At 43.6% G+C, this 19,283-nt stretch overlaps 1 protein-coding gene across 6 annotated transcripts in view; it reads left to right on the forward strand.

Moving 5' to 3' along the window:
• The first annotated feature begins 2,728 nt into the window (after positions 1 to 2,728).
• GLCE (glucuronic acid epimerase) overlaps positions 2,729 to 19,283 on the forward strand; it is a 90,561-nt gene continuing 74,006 nt past the window's right edge. For 2 of the 6 annotated variants that reach the window (XM_068107964.2, XM_078773428.1), the window contains exon 1: positions 16,126 to 16,300. The gene's annotated coding sequence lies outside the window, so the exon portion shown is untranslated. Of the gene's footprint in view, positions 2,752 to 16,117; positions 16,301 to 19,283 lie in introns of those variants that run through there. The other 4 variants (XM_068107962.2, XM_068107966.2, XM_068107968.2 and 1 more) reach the window with 3 other exon arrangements.

The raw sequence follows: 19,283 nt of genomic DNA on the forward strand, positions 1-19,283 counted from the left end.
CAAAAGGTGTTACGGCCTTGGCAAGCTCGATGGAGCCAGCGATCTGTTAGCGTATACACCGCACAAATAGCTATGTGGAATTCTCTCATGTAGAGATTAAACTCACGTCCTTTGAACTTTGGCCGAGGTCATTATTTACTTTTAATGATGTTTATATACGAATCAAAAATAAGATAATTGGTTTTGGGTCGTCCTTTCCGCATATCTCGTGGTATTGAGTTGGAGAGATGATCTTGATGGCGGGGAGGAGGTTGGCATTCTCTCAAGCAGGGATTCAACTCATGTCCTTATAAAAGGTCTTAGTCTGAGGTCACCGAGTCCCATCGGTGCAGCCGATCGGTGCAGCCATTTGTGCGGCACCCGGGAAAATAACGTTATGCGGGAGTCCAAACCTGAAAATGCTGGAGGCCAATGCTGGAGGCCAAAGCTGAAATTGGAAAAACAATATACCCTATTTTACTCCAGGAGATCCCAGGATTACCCACCCAAAGTATCATTGCGATCGGTTCAGGCGTTTTTGCGGTACCTTCGAACAGACAGACAGACAGACAGACAGACAGACAGACAGATGGACGGACATTTGGTGAATTATAGTAAGATAATAGGATTGCCAGCCTATGATATAGTGCCAATGTGAGATGAACGCCATAATCACCAGAATCGGTGGAGTAACGGTTAGATTGTCCGCTCCGAGTCTGGGACGTTGTTTGTTCGAACTCCGGCCTAGTCGTACCAAACACTTATAAATGGTTCGTACTGCTTCCTTGCTTGACACATCATTTAAAAAGGACAGAATACGGACCAACAACCATAGGTTGGTAATAATAGCAGAAGCTTTGATGGGTCCGATGGCCTCCTCCTGCATCAATGTTCCTTGTAAGAGAAATCATATTGTCTTGTTTCTAGGGATTAAAATCCTCCAAGGAAACGGATAGCCAAACGAGCTTGAAACTCCGAGGCATTCAGTCAAAATATAGCGGTGTTCTTTACACGTGAGGGCAGGGAGAATGACGAACGTACCTTCACGGGTCCACCGGACGTCTTCAAACCTGCGATAAGTAATTCCAAGCCGACACAGAATTCAATGTACAAAATTACTGGCTTTATTGAAGAAATGCCGGTAACCAAATAATGCACGGTAAAATAAGATTCCTAAATGTAGCGCCCCCACACAGACTCAAATACAACACAAGGGGAAATATAACTGGAAAATAAATGTGTTAGTTTGTACTTAGATTCAAGCGGCTCTTGAACCTCGTCAGGAATCGTCCCGGGTCATCACAGGCCTCCACGTCCTTGCGCGGGAAACACAGGCTGCACCGCCCGCAAGTGGGAACTACACCTCGCTGTGCAGTCCACTCCTCTGGCTGCCGATCGCGAAGTCAGCAGGCCTCGCTCGTTCCACTCGCCCCTGCTCGAACCCGTCAATCTCGTTCACCAGCACCGACGTGCCAAGGAAAAGAAAATGCGGCCGTGCCTTCAATCATAACCCAGCGCGAACAGAGCACGCAAATGCATCCGCCTTCCACCAACACCTCCAGATCCAGCTCAAGAGGCACCGTATGTGTGACCATTCTTTATGAAATCCAGATGCCGAGAGCCTATCTGACGAAAAAGAGAGAGAGTTTGCTATGGAGGCCGGAGAGAGCGATAGAACCAAAAGAGACAAACTGTCGGGAACACCGTTCTTTATGAAATCCTGTGGTAGAGAGAGAAAATGTCGGCCTTCCAACTCCTTTGTACTCAAGGCTCTGACGTCATCCGACGCCTCCCATGCCTGCTCCTTTCAGCCAGTCGCCACCACATCACTATCATACGCTAACCAACTGCTGCTCTTCGGGGCATGACCTCAAGGGCCTGCCTGCTTTTGTGATCACCCATCGGTGGTATCAGCAGTGGTTCAATGTCCCGGTTCCGGTCGCTTTTATTTAGTGTTATAAATGCGTGATTTCTTGCTATGGGTGGGTGCTGCATTGTCATAAGGAACGGAGGAAAAATAACAGAGGCCATTACATACAGGGGATTTACCATTAATCCCTAACTAATTAACATAACCCCACCCCTCTCATGGGGACACTTATACACGCTTACACGACATCCGGTCTAAACAAATTTCCTAGTTATGATACATGGGGTTTCTTGTTCTTCATGACAGTCGGAGCACACTACCGATACAATTCTACCTGGTTCTAATCTAATCATTGTCTACTCCCCCCCACCCCCCCCCCCCCCCACAAACGTAACAATAATAATCCTATTAATTATTATTTTCATTATATGACAATGATCAACAAAGAAAAGCAAATGGGCAATGGTTTGATTTGAAGCTGAACCAGAACTTTGCATCGGCCCTTACCCCTTTCACAAAATACTGCATATGATAATCCCCAAGAGGAAGTTCCAAAGGTAGTGCAATGTTGAAACAAAAATTGTATCGGAATTGGGATTTCTGATCCAAAGCTACAAATTCGTTTTTTTCTTTTTCAGCATGGCATGAATAACTGACGTGCTCAGCACGTAGATATAATGAAAACCCCAGTTGTGTTGGGACAGCTTTAGGGCTTAGAGGATAGCTAAGCGGTATGCACACTCGTCTCTGAGCTCTCTAGCCTGGACTTGAATCGGAACCCAGCTATAAACTGTCAACCCGTGATTCCACATGCAGGACGATGCAGCAATGTCTTATATACAGTAGGAGGTTAAGCCTGAGGACCGTCTGACCATCACTGCTTGGTGCTGCTGCCACAAAAGGTGGACATAGATTACGTATTCACCCGTGTTTGTCTCTGTTTGCTTGTGAGCAAGATATCTCAAAAAGTTGTGGATGGATTTTGCCAAAACTTGGCGGAGTGGTTGCTTGGGTGTGTCATAAGGAGGAATTGTTATATCTAGGTGGAGATCTTGATCGGGATCTGGACACTAGAATTTAAGTGATTCTTCACCAGTGAGAGACAACGATATATAAAGCCAAAAATGATATATCGAAGGATATCTCAAAAAGTTATGGACTGTTATGACAAAATTAGGTGGATGAGTTGGGTAATTGACAAGAACAAGGAGATTCGATTTTGGTGCAGGTCCGGAAGCAGATTCGGCCTATCAGTGGGAAACTAAATATAAACTGTTTATCCTGGTGGAGATGTGTGCGCTACATTTGGTGGATGTTTTATGCAGAGAAGGTAAGTTAGCACTGGCTCCTTAAACAAATTACAAATTCCTGCCCGGATCCAAGCCAATCCCCTTTGGGTGAACGTCAGACCTAGTCAGGCGATTCGTGAAATAGTTTGGCCCGAAACCATCCCATCCCACTCCACAAGAAAGTGTGAAATATTGTGGCTGTTAAAAAGAGCAGTCGTAGCAGTAGTATTGGCATAACTTAAGTGGTATTAGAGCAGAAACCAAATCCTTTCAAATACGACCAAAAGCAGAAGTTATGGAAGCAGCTACATCGTTAAGACACATCATGGATACATCAAACACCTGTATTCATACCCACCTTTAAAATGGGGTCTTTACCTAAGGTCCTAATGAGTGTATTGGAGGAAATTTATGAAAAAAGAACAACTGCTATACAACCTATATTACAAATCTCAATTTAGTTGGAGACCTTTCCCATCAAATATTCCCACCAAGACATCCTCTAAGAGTTGCATGTCTATAAGAGGATGACCTGTGATATGTCATTGCTTACATGATTTGATCTTACAAGCACAAATATTTTGCAAATTCCTGGAAATGTACAACGAGCAATATTATACTGTGGTTAAAACTTGTGAATTGTCACGTTTGCTAACGTGATGAGGAACAGAGGAAAAATAACAGAGGCCATTACATACAGGGGCCGTGCCTTCAATGAGGTTGTATAGCAGGATAGCTAAGGTAAATGCGGGAGTTTCACCCATTAGGAAATATTTTTTTTTAGGATGTTTCAAATTAAAATGCCTTCAGGCCAAAAGTGCTCCAAAAATGAAAGCTTTTAATCACCGTGTCATAATTAGGTCATTAATAAATTTATGATTGTAATAAATCCACACGTATAATTTTCCTTAATCACATTTATGTTAAAATTAATTGTACTCCTTATCTAATACACTGTTAAAGACCGCTATTTATCATAATTAAGATTTGATAACTGTTTATTGTCAGATAGCTGTTTATTCCTCAAAGTATTATCACCTTGTCAATTTAAAGCATCGTTGCACTGCTGCAATTGCTGCTATTATAATCACCTGCTGCTTGTAATACTGGGCGCTTGCTATCCACACGTGGTGCGCAGATGTGTGCCATTGGACACGTGGGCAAATTTTGATCCTTATTGCATGAAAACTGCACCTGATAAGGCTTTTACCACTAAAAAGGAGCTGCAGCTGGGCCTCGGCATACCTGCCTTACTTTATCTCGATGTCAAGAAAGAAAACTACAATTGCATCATCCGACATGATGACATTCTTCAGGAAGTTCCAGACGAAGCTTCAACGTCACACAAATTAAATGTTAAAATTTTAAATAAATCTCACTGTTACCCATTGGACATGATACGACATGCTCGTTTTAGGCGGATGTATCTGAGCAAGCACAAGCTCAGCGTGTCTTTCAGGCAGAAACAATTGAAGGGGGACGGGTAAGATCGATTGACCCAACTTTACAAATGGTCTGTGCTGCGCTTGTCGCTCAGCATTCAGGGGATAGAGTACAGGTACACCCTGCGGGTTGGCAGTGATGTACGTGTTTCTTGGTTGGCAGGGAGTTGTGCAAATTGAGTCGAACCGAACTAGAATGTTTATAAAACACCATACTCCACACAAGGGCATGGGAAGGGTCTTTTCAACCTTTGTTTTGCTTTTCCGAGCACGACATATGTTACCTTTGTTCGTGAAGTTTGAATAACAGGCACGATGGCAACCATATGAAGCCGCTGGGTCAAACTGAACATTCCACATCTGAACCTTAGGGCCAACTATTCTCGGAGAAACTGACGATTTTGGAATGATCTTTGAGTTAAAGTTAGCTCTGTGGTTGCATTTCTGCCATTTTCTCAATGTTACTCTTATCTGAATCTCACTGTTACTTTGTTATCTGAATCTTTCTGTTACTCTGTTATCTGAATCTCACTGTTACTCTGTTATCTGAATCTTGCTGTTACTCTGTTATCTGAATCTCACTGTTACTCTGTTATCTGAATCTCACTGTTACTCTGTTATCTGAATCTCACTGTTGCTCTGTTATCTGAATCTTGCCGTTACTCTGTTATCTGAATCTCACTGTTACTCTGTTATCTGAATCTCACTGTTGCTCTGTTATCTGAATCTTGCTGTTACTCTGTTATCTGAATCTCACTGTTACTCTGTTATCTGAATCTTGCTGTTACTCTGTTATCTGAATCTCACTGTTACTCTGTTATCTGAATCTCACTGTTACTCTGTTATCTGAATCTCACTGTTACTCTGTTATCGGAATCTCAATGTTACTCTGTTATCTAAATCTCACTGTTACTCTATTATCTGAATATCACTGTTACTTTGTTATCTGAATCTTTCTGTTACTCTGTTATCTGAATCTTGCTGTTACTCTGTTATCTGAATCTCACTGTTGCTCTGTTATCTGAATCTTGCTGTTACTCTGTTATCTGAATCTCACTGTTACTCTGTTATCTGAATCTTGCTGTTACTCTGTTATCTGAATCTCACTGTTACTCTGTTATCTGAATCTCACTGTTACTCTGTTATCTGAATCTCACTGTTACTCTGTTATCTGAATCTCAATGTTACTCTGTTATCTAAATCTCACTGTTACTCTATTATCTGAATCTCACTGTTGCTCTGTCATCTGAATCTTGCTGTTACTCTATGATCTGAATCTCATTGTTACTCTATGATCTGAATCTCATTGTTACTCTGTTATCTGAATCTCACTGTTACTCTGTTATCTGAATCTCACTGTTACTCTGTTATCTGAATCTCACTGTTACTCTGTTATATGAATTTCACTGTCACACTATTATCTGAATTTCACTGTCACACTATTATCTGAATCTCACTGTTACTCTGTTATCTGAATCTCACTGTTACTCTGTTATCTGAATCTCACTGTTACTCTGTTATCTGAATCTCACTGTTACTCTGTTATATGAATTTCACTGTCACACTATTATATGAATTTCACTGTCACACTATTATCTGAATCTCACTGTTACTCTGTTATCTGAATCTCACTGTTACTCTGTTATCTGAATCTCACTGTTACTCTGTTATCTGAATCTCACTGTTACACTGTCATCTGAATCTCACTGTTGCTCTGTTTTCTGAATCTCACTGTTACTCTGTTATCTGAATCTCACTGTTACTCTGTTATCTGAATCTCACTGTTGCTCTGTTGTCTGAATCTCACTGTTACTCTGTTATCTGAATCTCACTGTTACTCTGTCATCTGAATCTCACTGTTGCTCTGTTATCTGAATCTCACTGTTACTCTGTGATCTGAATCTCACTGTTACTCTGTTATCTGAATCTCACTGTTGCTCTGTTATCTGAATCTCACTGTTACTCTGTTATCTGAATCTCACTGTTACTCTGTTATCTGAATCTCACTGTTACTCTGTTATCTGAATCTCACTGTTACACTGTCATCTGAATCTCACTGTTGCTCTGTTATCTGAATCTCACTGTTACTCTGTTATCTGAATCTCACTGTTACTCTGTTATCTGAATCTCACTGTTGCTCTGTTATCTGAATCTCACTGTTGCTCTGTTATCTGAATCTCACTGTTGCTCTGTTTTCTGAATCTCACTGTTGCTCTGTTATCTGAATCTCACTGTTACTCTGTTATCTGAATCTCACTGTTACTCTGTTATCTGAATCTCACTGTTACTCTGTTATCTGAATCTCACTGTTACTCTGTTATATGAATTTCACTGTCACACTATTATATGAATTTCACTGTCACACTATTATCTGAATCTCACTGTTACTCTGTTATCTGAATCTCACTGTTACTCTGTTATCTGAATCTCACTGTTACTCTGTTATCTGAATCTCACTGTTACACTGTCATCTGAATCTCACTGTTGCTCTGTTATCTGAATCTCACTGTTACTCTGTTATCTGAATCTCACTGTTACTCTGTTATCTGAATCTCACTGTTGCTCTGTTATCTGAATCTCACTGTTGCTCTGTTATCTGAATCTCACTGTTGCTCTGTTTTCTGAATCTCACTGTTGCTCTGTTATCTGAATCTCACTGTTACTCTGTTATCTGAATCTCACTGTTGCTCTGTTATCTGAATCTCACTGTTACTCTGTTATCTGAATCTCACTGTTGCTCTGTTATCTGAATCTCAGTTTTACTCTTATCTTAATCTCACTGTTACTCTGTTATCTGAATCTCACTGTTGCTCTGTTATCTGAATCTCACTGTTACTCTGTTATCTGAATCGCACTGTTACTCTGTTATCTGAATCTCACTGTTACTCTGTTATCTGAATCTCACTGTTACTCTTATCTTAATCTCACTGTTACTCTGTTATCTGAATCTCACTGTTGCTCTGTTATCTGAATCTCACTGTTATTCTGCTATCTGAATTTGACTGTTACTCTGTTATCTGAATCTCACTGTTGCTCTGTTATCTGAATCTCACGGTTGCTCTGTTATCTGAATCTCTCTGTTGCTCTGTTATTTGAATCTCACTGTTGCTCTGTTATTTGAATCTCACTGTTGCTCTGTGATCTGAATCGCAATGTTACTCTGTTATCTGAATCTCACTGTTACTCTGTTATCTGAATCTCACTGTTACTCTGTTATCTGAATTTCAAAGTCACACTATTATCTGAATCTCACTGTTACTCTGTTATCTGAATCTCACTGTTACTTTCTTATCTGAATCTCACTGTTACTCTGTTATCTGAATTTGACTGTCACTATTATCTGAATCTCACTGTTACTCTGTTATCTGAATCTCACTGTTACTCTGTTATCTGAATCTCACTGTTACCCTATGACCTGAATCTCACTGTCACTCTGTTATCTGAATTTCACTGTCACACTAATATCTGAATCTCACTGTTACTCTGTTATCTGAATCTCACTGTTGCTCTGTTATCTGAATCTCACTGTTGCTCTGTTATCTGAATCTCACTGTTACTCTGTTATTTGAATCTCACTGTTGCTCTGTTATCTGAATCTCACTGTTGCTCTGTTATCTGAATCTCACTGTTACTCTGTTATCTGAATCTCACTGTTGCTCTGTTATCTGAATCTCACTGTTGCTCTGTTATCTGAATCTCACTGTTACTCTGTTATCTGAATCTCACTGTTACTCTGTTATCTGAATCTCACTGTTGCTCTGTTATCTGAATCTCACTGTTGCTCTGTTATCTGAATCTCACTGTTGCTCTGTTATCTGAATCTCACTGTTACTCTGTTATCTGAATCTCACTGTTACTCTGTTATCTGAATCTCACTGTTACTCTGTTATCTGAATCTCACTGTTACTCTGTTATCTGAATCTCACTGTTGCTCTGTTATCTGAATCTCACTGTTGCTCTGTTATCTGAATCTCACTGTTGCTCTGTTATCTGAATCTCACTGTTACTCTGTTATTTGAATCTCACTGTTGCTCTGTTATCTGAATCTCACTGTTGCTCTGTTATCTGAATCTCACTGCTGCTCTGTTATCTGAATCTCACTGTTACTCTGTTATCTGAATCTCACTGTTGCTCTGTTATCTGAATCTCGCTGTTGCTCTGTTATCTGAATCTCACTGTTGCTCTGTTATCTGAATCTCACTGTTACTCTGTTATCTGAATCTCACTGTTGCTGTGTTATCTGAATCTCGCTGTTACTCTGTTATCTGAATCTCACTGTTGCTCTGTTATCTGAATCTCACGGTTGCTCTGTTATCTGAATCTCACGGTTACTCTGTTATCTGAATCTCACTGTTACTCTGTTATCTGAATCTCACTGTTGCTGTGTTATCTGAATCTCGCTGTTACTCTGTTATCTGAATCTCACTGTTGCTCTGTTATCTGAATCTCACGGTTACTCTGTTATCTGAATCTCACTGTTGCTCTGTTATCTGAATCTCACTGTTGCTCTGTTATCTGAATCTCACTGTTACTCTGTTATCTGAATCTCACTGTTACTCTGTTATCTGAATCTCACTGTTACTCTGTTATCTGAATCTCACTGTTGCTCCGTTATCTGAATCTCACTGTTGCTCTGTTATCTGAATCTCACTGTTGCTCTGTTATCTGAATCTCACTGTTGCTCTGTTATCTGAATCTCACTGTTGCTCTGTTATCTGAATCTCACTGTTGCTCTGTTATCTGAATCTCACTGTTACTCTGTTATCTGAATCTCACTGTTACTCTGTTATCTGAATCTCACTGTTGCTCTGTTATCTGAATCTCACTGTTGCTCTGTTATCTGAATCTCACTGTTGCTCTGTTATCTGAATCTCACTGTTGCTCTGTTATCTGAATCTCACTGTTACTCTGTTATCTGAATCTCACTGTTGCTCTATTATCTGAATCTCACTGTTGCTCTATTATCTGAATCTCACTGTTGCTCTATTATCTGAATCTCACTGTTACTCTGTTATCTGAATCTCACTGTTACTCTCTTATCTGAATCTCACTGTTACTCTTATCTTAATCTCACTGTTACTCTCTTATCTTAATCTCACTGTTACTCTCTTATCTGAATCTCACTGTTACTCTGTTATCTGAATCTCACTGTTGCTCTATTATCTGAATCTCACTGTTACTCTTATCTTAATCTCACTGTTACTCTGTTATCTGAATTTTGCTGTTACTCTGTTATCTGAATCTCACTGATGCTCTGTTATCTGAATCTCACTGTTGCTCTGTTATCTGAATCTCACTGTTGCTCTGTTATCTGAATCTTGCTGTTACTCTGTTATCTGAATCTCACTGTTGCTCTGTTATCTGAATCTCACTGTTGCTCTGTTATCTGAATCTCACTGTTACTCTGTTATCTGAATCTCACTGTTGCTCTGTTATCTGAATCTCACTGTTACTCTGTTATCTGAATCTCACTGTTACTCTGTTATCTGAATCTCACTGTTTCTCTGTTATCTGAATCTCACTGTTACTCTGTTATCTGAATCTCACTGTTGCTCTGTTATCTGAATCTCACTGTTACTCTGTGATCTGAATCTCACTGTTACTCTGTTATCTGAATCTCACTGTTACTCTGTTATCTAAATCTCACTGTTGCTCTGTTATCTGAATCTCACTGTCCCACTATTACCTGAATCTCACTGTTACTCTTATCTTAATCTCAGTGTTACTCTGTTATCTGAATTATCAGATAATTATTGTTATCTATTCCCGGTGTGTACCCCGGTTTAGAATAGGTACACCGTATCCCTGCGCATCGTAAGAGGCGACCAAGGGTTGGCGTCAGGAAGGGCATCCGGCCATAAAAACATTGCCTCAAACAGGGAACCATGATTGTCATGGGGCCCGCAAGGCTAACCACTGCTCGAGCGGGGAAAATGGTCTTAAAACGATCATTCATTCATTCATTCATTCACTCTGTTATCTGAATCTCACTGTTACTCTGTTATCTGAATCTCACTGTTACTCTGTTGTCTGAATCTCACTGTTGCTTTGTTATCTGAATCTAACTGTTACTCTGTTGTCTGAATCTCACTGTTGCTCTGTTATCTGAATCTCACTGTTGCTCTGTTATCTGAATCTCACTGTTACTCTGTTATCTGAATCTCACTGTTGCTCTGTTATCTGAATCTCACTGTTCTCGACATATCACGTGCCTTCGATACGGTCTGGCTCCCCGCTCTGCTCACCAAACTCTCCTCCTTTGGTATCCATGGAAATCTCCACGCATGGCTGGCCGAATTCCTCTCTACTCGTCGTCAACGTGTGGCCCTGAATGGGTTTCTCTCATCTCCTCTTCCTGTGCAGGCTGGAGTTCTCCAAGGCAGTGTTCTGGGCCCTGTGCTTTTTCTGGTCTTCATCAATGATCTCTCTGACTCTCTTGAAAATCCTCTCTATCTCTTCGCTGACGACTCCAGTCTCTGCCGCTCCATGCTTCATCCCTCAGATCGGCAGTCTGCAGCCTCCTCACTCTCTGCAGACCTGGACAAAATCACAGCCTGGGCTAACAAGTGGAACATGTCTTTCAATCCTGACAAATCTCACACTCTTCCGATGTCTCTCCGAAAAGACCGACTGGACAACCCTCCCATCTATTTTCTGAATAATCCTCTCCAAGAAGTTCTGTCACTCAAGCTTTTGGGTCTCACTATCTGCCATGATCTTTCTTGGGAAAACCACATTTCCAAGCTGGCCTCCAAAGCCAGTCGCCGACTGGGAATCCTCCGTCGTGCGAAGTCCTTCCTTGGCAGACCTGAGCTCCTCACCACACACAAGGCTTTCATCCGCAACTCAATGGAATACTGCTCTCCCCTCTGGGCTGGTGCTCCTGCCTCACACCAGCTCGTCTTCACGCTGTTGAAACCAAAGCGTTCAGAATCATTGGAATCTCCCGCGATGACGCTATCTCCGAGGGCCTTTCACTCACTCGCCGCAGGCAGGTTGGTGGTCTTTCCGTCTTCTACCGACTCCTCTCCGGCCTTGCTCCCCCGGCTGTCTCTGGGCTCTGTCCCCCAAATATTCCTACAGGTCACACAAGATCTGCCTGCAACCCTCTTATGGTTAAACTGCCAAAATCAAGACTCTCTGCTCACCTTCACTCCTTCATTCCTCTTTTCTCCCGCCTCTGGAACAAACTCCCTCACTCTCTTCAATCCCATTCCTCCCTCCAGGTCTTTAAAACGGCTGTTCACTACCATCTCTTATCTTCCTCAATCCAAAACCTTGATCTTTTCTACCTCCGCTAATTTCACCCCAAATCCACTTTTTTGAGGTGCCGACTGTTACTCTGTTATCTGAATCTCACTGTTACTCTGTTATCTGAATCTCACTGTTGCTCTGTTATCTGAATCTCACTGTTGCTCTTTTATCTGAATCTCACTGTTGCTCTGTTATCTGAATCTCACTGTTGCTCTGTTGTCTGAATCTCACTGTTACTCTATGATCTGAATCTCACTGTTACTCTGTTATCTGAATCTCACTGTTACTCTGTTATCTGAATCTCACTGTTACTCTGTTATCTGAATCTCACTGTTACTCTGTTATCTGAATCTCACTGTTACTCTGTTATCTGAATCTCACTGTTACTCTATGATCTGAATCTCACTGTTACTCTGTTATCTGAATCTCACTGTTACTCTGTTATCTGAATCTCACTGTTACTCTATGATCTGAATCTCACTGTTACTCTGTTATCTGAATCTCACTGTTACTCTGTTATCTGAATCTCACTGTTACTCTGTTATCTGAATCTCACTGTTACTCTGTTATCTGAATCTCACTGTTGCTCTGTTGTCTGAATCTCACTGTTACTCTATGATCTGAATCTCACTGTTACTCTGTTATCTGAATCTCACTGTTACTCTGTTATCTGAATCTCACTGTTACTCTGTTATCTGAATCTCACTGTTACTCTGTTATCTGAATCTCACTGTTACTCTGTTATCTGAATCTCACTGTTACTCTGTTATCTGAATCTCACTGTTACTCTATGATCTGAATCTCACTGTTACTCTGTTATCTGAATCTCACTGTTGCTCTGTTATCTGAATCTCACTGTTGCTCTGTTATCTGAATCTCACTGTTACTCTATGATCTGAATCTCACTGTTGCTCTGTTATCTGAATCTCACTGTTGCTCTGTTATCTGAATCTCACTGTTGCTCTGTTATCTGAATCTCACTGTTGCTCTGTTATCTGAATCTCAATGTTGCTCTGTTATCTGAATCTCACTGTTGCTCTGTTATCTGAATGTCACTGTTGCTCTGTTATCTGAATCTCACTGTTACTCTGTTATCTGAATCTCACTGTTGCTCTGTTATCTGAATCTCACTGTTACTCTGTTATCTGAATCTCACTGTTGCTCTGTTATCTGAATCTCACTGTTACTCTGTTATCTGAATCTCACTGTTACTTTGTTATCTGAATCTCACTGTTACTCTGTTATCTGAATCTCACTGTTACTCTGTTATCTGAATCTCACTGTTACTCTGTTATCTGAATCTCACTGTTGCTCTGTTATCTGAATCTCACTGTTACTCTGTTATCTGAATCTCACTGTTGCTCTGTTGTCTGAATCTCACTGTTACTCTGTTATCTGAATCTCACTGTTGCTCTGTTATCTGAATCTCACTGTTGCTCTGTTATCTGAATCTCACTGTTGCTCTGTTATCTGAATCTCACTGTTGCTCTGTTATCTGAATCTCACTGTTGCTCTGTTATCTGAATCTCACTGTTACTCTATTATCTGAATCTCACTGTTACTCTGTTATCTGAATCTCACTGTTACTCTGTTATCTGAATCTCACTGTTACTCTGTTATCTGAATCTCACTGTTACTCTGTTTTCTGAATCTCACTGTTACTCTGTTATCTGAATCTCACTGTTGCTCTGTTATCTGAATCTCACTGTTGCTCTGTTATCTGAATCTCACTGTTGCTCTGTTATCTGAATCTCACTGTTACTCTGTTATCTGAATCTCACTGTTGCTCTGTTATCTGAATCTCACTGTTGCTCTGTTATCTGAATCTCACTGTTGCTCTGTTATCTGAATCTCACTGTTGCTCTGTTATCTGAATCTCACTGTTGCTCTGTTATCTGAATCTCACTGTTGCTCTGTTATCTGAATCTCACTGTTGCTCTGCTATCTGAATCTCACTGTTACTCTGTTATCTGAATCTCACTGTTGCTCTGTTATCTGAATCTCACTGTTGCTCCGTTATTGAATCCTGCAGAACACAAAACACCTTGTTTGCACTTACAAAAACCTCCAGTTTAGTCGTACTTGGGCAAAACTTTCCGTCACCTCAACTTAACAAATTTACCACGTGCTCTGAGTTAGATTCAAACAGAGTGAACTGATACGGCGCTTTCAAAATGATGTAAAATGCCCCAAAATGGGTGGTGCGCATCAACCCCAGGAAGCTGAAGATTTGGGGTGAAATAAAATGTATTATGTGTCCGACATAAGAAATGTTTCACCAGGTTTCTGAAAGATACTCGGAAAAGTACGTGAGAGAAAGGGCTCTGCCTTTGCTCAAAGGAAAGAGTTTGAAAACTTTCTCAGCTCGCCGAATGGGCACAGTGATTGCAAACTCCCGACCATGTGGGTGGGTGCAAGGCCTGAGTGGAGGGATGTCAGTTACACAACCCCCTCACCCCACCCCGCCCCCCACACCCCCCAATTGATCTTTGCCAGTGAATGAACTGTGTATCTGGATTAGATTAGGAACTGGGTCTCTGGACCATTGAGAGATTCGGCCAAAATGATATGCAGTATGATATCGCAAAGTTGTGGACAGATTCCGACGAAACTTGGTGTACGGGTTCGGTGTATGACAAGGACGAATTGATTCGATTTTGGCTGAAGATCCGACTCCAGATCTGGATACAAGAGTTTATTTTAAAACTGATTCTTCACCATTGAGAGATGGGGGCAAATATGATATTTCAAAAATGTATTGGGTGCGATATGTTCTACTGGATCAGGCATTGGGTGGTGGGGGCATGCGCTATACCGAGTGCCCTTCTCGTTCTCGTACTGTATATATCCGTGAGTCCGATTTGCATTCAGGAATAATACAATTATGGTTAACCATTCTGAAATTGTCACTCTATGATGATGAAAATTATGTTAAACTCGAGCAATGCGGCTGTCACCAATATGCCGCGTCCCACAACGGGTGGATGCCCTCGTTCACTGTCCGAAAAATAATCAATTTTGATTCGAATCCCTTCAGCTGTTTTCAAGTATCACATTTTCCCCAGCCATGACATGTTTAACATTGATCGGTCAAGTGGTTTCAGAGAAGGGGTTTTTTTTTTAATTATCGGCTTTCATGCTAATATGGCTGCCACACCACGTGACATATGACCTTAAAAAAAATGTACACTGCATATGTTTGGGTAGGAGATCACGTTTGTAAAGTTTCATGTTGATCGGAAAAGGTTCATTTTTCTATCTAAGATGGCTGCCAAACCATGTGACCAATGACGTTTTCGTGGTCATCTTTTAACCGCCATGCCAAGTCAATGACACACGTAACGTTTCGAGTCAATCAATTTGGTGGTTAGGGAGATGTTTTTCAAAGGTTTTAGTTTAAATCCAATATGGCTGATAAACCATGTGACCTATGATGTCATAAATTTAATATTTCAATACAAATGTGTCATATATCATGTGCATGCAATTTCAGATTTTTAGAATAAGTAATTCGATCAAAACATTTTTGGCTGGTATACCACTTCACCGATGATATCATTATCATGCTTTTGCTCCCCATTAGGAGTACTTGACAATGTGCCGTTTCAAATTTTTGCATTTAGCGGTTTCTGAGAAATAATTATTTAATTATTCGCGTTGAATCCAAGATGGCTGCCACGTCACCTATGACGTCACAATTATCATTAAAACATTCTGCATGGGTGTCACTCCTACCCTGAACGTTTCGTCTCAATCGGACATGTGGTTGCTGAGAAAAACGAGGTTTAGCCCTGACGTTCCAATGAAGGTGGCAGGAATTTGTAATTTGTTCATGATGTCAGAGATATTTGCTTCTTCTTCGCAAAGAAAATTGTGGGATCTTTAACATCCACCAACTAATGCTGGCAGACAAAACGTCGTTTTAACGTCTGTCCGAAATTCATTTATTACGTACGCACTTGTAGGATTGTCGCTGGTGGTTTCAACTTATTGAGACGCCGGAAATTGATGCGTCCCAATTGCGCCATATTTACGACGCTCATAAACGGACGACACGATTTTTTCCGTGCGTTACTTGAACGGCGTGCTCTGCGATGCGCGAGGCTGGAAGCGCACGAAGCAATGATCACATTAAAATGTAACGCGATGAAGAAACAGCCAGTGCGACAGCTGCCGCGCGCAATTCCCGCCCTTCTCCCTCTCGTGAGCTCCTCCCATCCACTTGGTAACAACATGCCGTGTGATTGGTTCGATAAACGTCGTACAGCTAGGCGCTAGTAATCAGCGCTGTGATTGGTTCGTGAGTAAAGAGACGTGCTGGGGGCTTCGTGTTCGTGTGTGCTTTTTCTCTCTACATTCTCGTCATGGGGGAGGTCGGTGAATGGTATTCATCAGGGGCGCTGGTTGGACGGTGATTCCCTGTGTTGCTGGATCGAGGACAGAGGCGAAGAGTCCAGCAGAGATCTGTAAGTAACGAGGAAATCCAGGAAGAGCGGATAAGGAACATAAGATAAGGGGAGAGGGGGGGAAAAGGACACATTGATAGTCTAATAACAAGAAAAAGGTAGCGAGATAATGCTACAGAGGAAGACTGCCGGACCGTCAGCTGGACCGATTAGGTCGTACTGGCAGCGGACTCTATCACATCAGGTACGGGCAACGGGTCCCGATCAAGTGTGCTCAGCGGGACCCGATCAGGTGCGTGCAGCGGGACCCGATCAAGTGTGCGCATCGGGACCTGATCAGGTGCGTGCAGCGGGACCCGATCAGGTGGGTGCAGCGGGACCGGATCAGGTGTGCGCATCGGGACCCGATTAGGTCAGCGCAGCGGGACCCCGATCAGGTGCGCGCAGCGGGACACGATCAGGTGCTTGCAGCGGGACCCGATCAGGTGGGTGCAGCGGGACCGGATCAGGTGTGCGCATCGGGACCCGATTAGGTCAGCGCAGCGGGACCCCGATCAGGTGCGCGCAGCGGGACACGATCAGGTGCTTGCAGCAGGACCCGATCAGGTGCGCGCAGCGGGACCCGATCAGGTGGCGCAGCGGGACCCGATCAGGTGTGTGCACCGGGACCCGAAATGGTGTGGGGTCAGGTGCGGTCAGCCTTACCCAATCAGGTTTGCTCAGCTGGACCCCGGATCAGGCGTGCATAGCGGGACTCGATTGGGTGCTGGTCAGGTGCGGTCAGCAGGACCCAATCAGGTGTGGTCAGCGAGACTCAATTGGGTGCGAGTCAGGTGCGGTCAGCGGGACCCAATCAGGTGTGGTCAGCTGGACTCCCGATCAGGCATGCACAGCGGGACTCCATTGGGTGCGGGTCAGGTGCGGTCAGCGGGACTCGATCAAGTGTGGCCAGTAGGACCCGATCAGGTGCAAGCAGCGGAACCCGATCAGGTGCGAGCAGCGGGACCTGATCAGTCATGGTCAGCGGGACGAGCAGCGTAACCCGATGAGGTGTGGTCAGCAGGACCCGATCAGATGTAGTCAGCATGACCAGATCAGATGTGGTCAGCAGGACCCGATCGGATGTGGTCAGCGGGACCCGGTCGGATGTGGTCAGCGGGACCCGGTCGGATGTGGTCAGCGGGACCCGGTCGGATGTGGTCAGCGGGACCCGGTCGGATGTGGTCGGCGGGACCCGGTCAGATGTAGTCGGCGGGACCCGGTCGGATGTAGTCGGCGGGACCCGGTCGGATGTAGTCGGCGGGACCCGGTCGGATGTGGTCGGCGGGACCCGGTCGGATGTGGTCGGCGGGACCCGGTCGGATGTGGTCGGCGGAACCCGGTCGGATGTGGTCGGCGGGACCCGGTCGGATGTGGTCGGCGGGACCCGGTCGGATGTGGTCGGCGGGACCCGGTCGGATGTGGTCAGCGGGACCCGGTCGGATGTGGTCAGCGGGACCCGGTCGGATGTGGTCAGCGGGACCCGGTCGGATGTGGTCAGCGGGACCCGGTCGGATGTGATCAGCGGGACCCGGTCGGATGTGGTCAGCGGGACCCGGTCGGATGTGGTCAGCGGGACCCGGTCGGATGTGGTCAGCGGGACCCGGTCGGATGTGGTCAGCGGGACCCGGTCGGATGTGGTCAGTGGGACCCGGTCGGATGTGGTCAGCGGGACCCGGTCGGATGTGGTCAGCGGGACCCGGTCGGATGTGGTCAGCGGGACCCGGTCGGATGTGGTCAGCGGGACCCGATCGGATGTGGTCAGCGGGACCCGATCAGATGTGGTCAGCGGGAACCGGTGAGGCACGAGTAGTGGGGCCCGATCAGGCATGGTCAGCAGGACCCTATCAGGTGTGCGCAGCGGGACCCGAACAGGTGTACAGAGTACAGGCAAAGAGCTTGGTTGGACTTGACTAGTGGACAGAGATCGATTAAACTAGTGGCCATTACCACCAACCAACCTTCGAAATGGACAGTTTGTATTGATCACATGTGTAATTGTAATGCATTTTATGCGTATCATTTTAAGACGTGACGCTCCACAAACAACACGAACAGGTAGGCAGTCCTTACCTTGAGTCTGATACTACAGATGTCGTGATAATCCAATGGATTACACTCCAACCCTCATCTCAATCGGATCTCATCTGTTTGTTCACACTCACCTGGTAGAGCAAGGAACAGCTGCAGGTTCAGACGACCTCTCGTTATTCAACTTTAGTCCAGTCGTTCTCAGCCGGTGGAACAAATTGTCCTGTAAAATGTACACTGCAATCAATTGACAAGTTATTTTACAAAAAGTACGACGTGCAGTCAATTTGATATTCCTTTTCAATTGGACCAACAACTGCAACAATAATAATGAATTTTGTACACATTTGCCATCTCAACAATTTCATCATGGAATTTGAAAAATGAAAGTCCAAATTGCACCTGCCCGAATGCGGGTCAAACTGCAGCAAGCGGTCATATTGTCAGCGGAAGAAACGTGACAGGTAAACGTCGTCGTGACTTTTGACTTTAGCTGTCTGTGGGATCGTAGCAGCGATCGCACATATGCCATCCTATCCTGTTTTCCAATTAAAGTACTCATTGTGAGGATGATGATGAAGCAAGCAGATAATGCAAATGCTATTATGAAACCTTAATTGCATGAAAAAATTTATGAAGACTGTTCTCAAAAGAAAAAGTTTAGACGTTTTTGCAGAAGTTGTCTTACTATAATTCACCAAATGTCCGTCTGTCCGTTCGAAGGTACCGCAAAAACGGCTCAACCGATCGCAACGATATTTTGGGTGGGTATTCCTGGGACCCCTTGGAGTAAAATAGGCTATATTGTTTTTTCAATTTTTCCCAATTTTCCAGTTTTTCCAAACGATGGAATAATATTTACCGATTTGAACAGTGATGTGGCTTTTGTTGAAATTATACGTACCAGGAGAGAGTAGATCGACTCCTGACAAACTCTTCCGATATAAACGTGCGGCTCCGAAGTAACATGGTA

Source organism: Myxine glutinosa, chromosome 2 (genome assembly GCF_964187855.1).
Source record: "Myxine glutinosa chromosome 2, kmMyxGlut1.1, whole genome shotgun sequence".
Classification (NCBI taxonomy): domain Eukaryota; kingdom Metazoa; phylum Chordata; class Myxini; order Myxiniformes; family Myxinidae; genus Myxine; species Myxine glutinosa.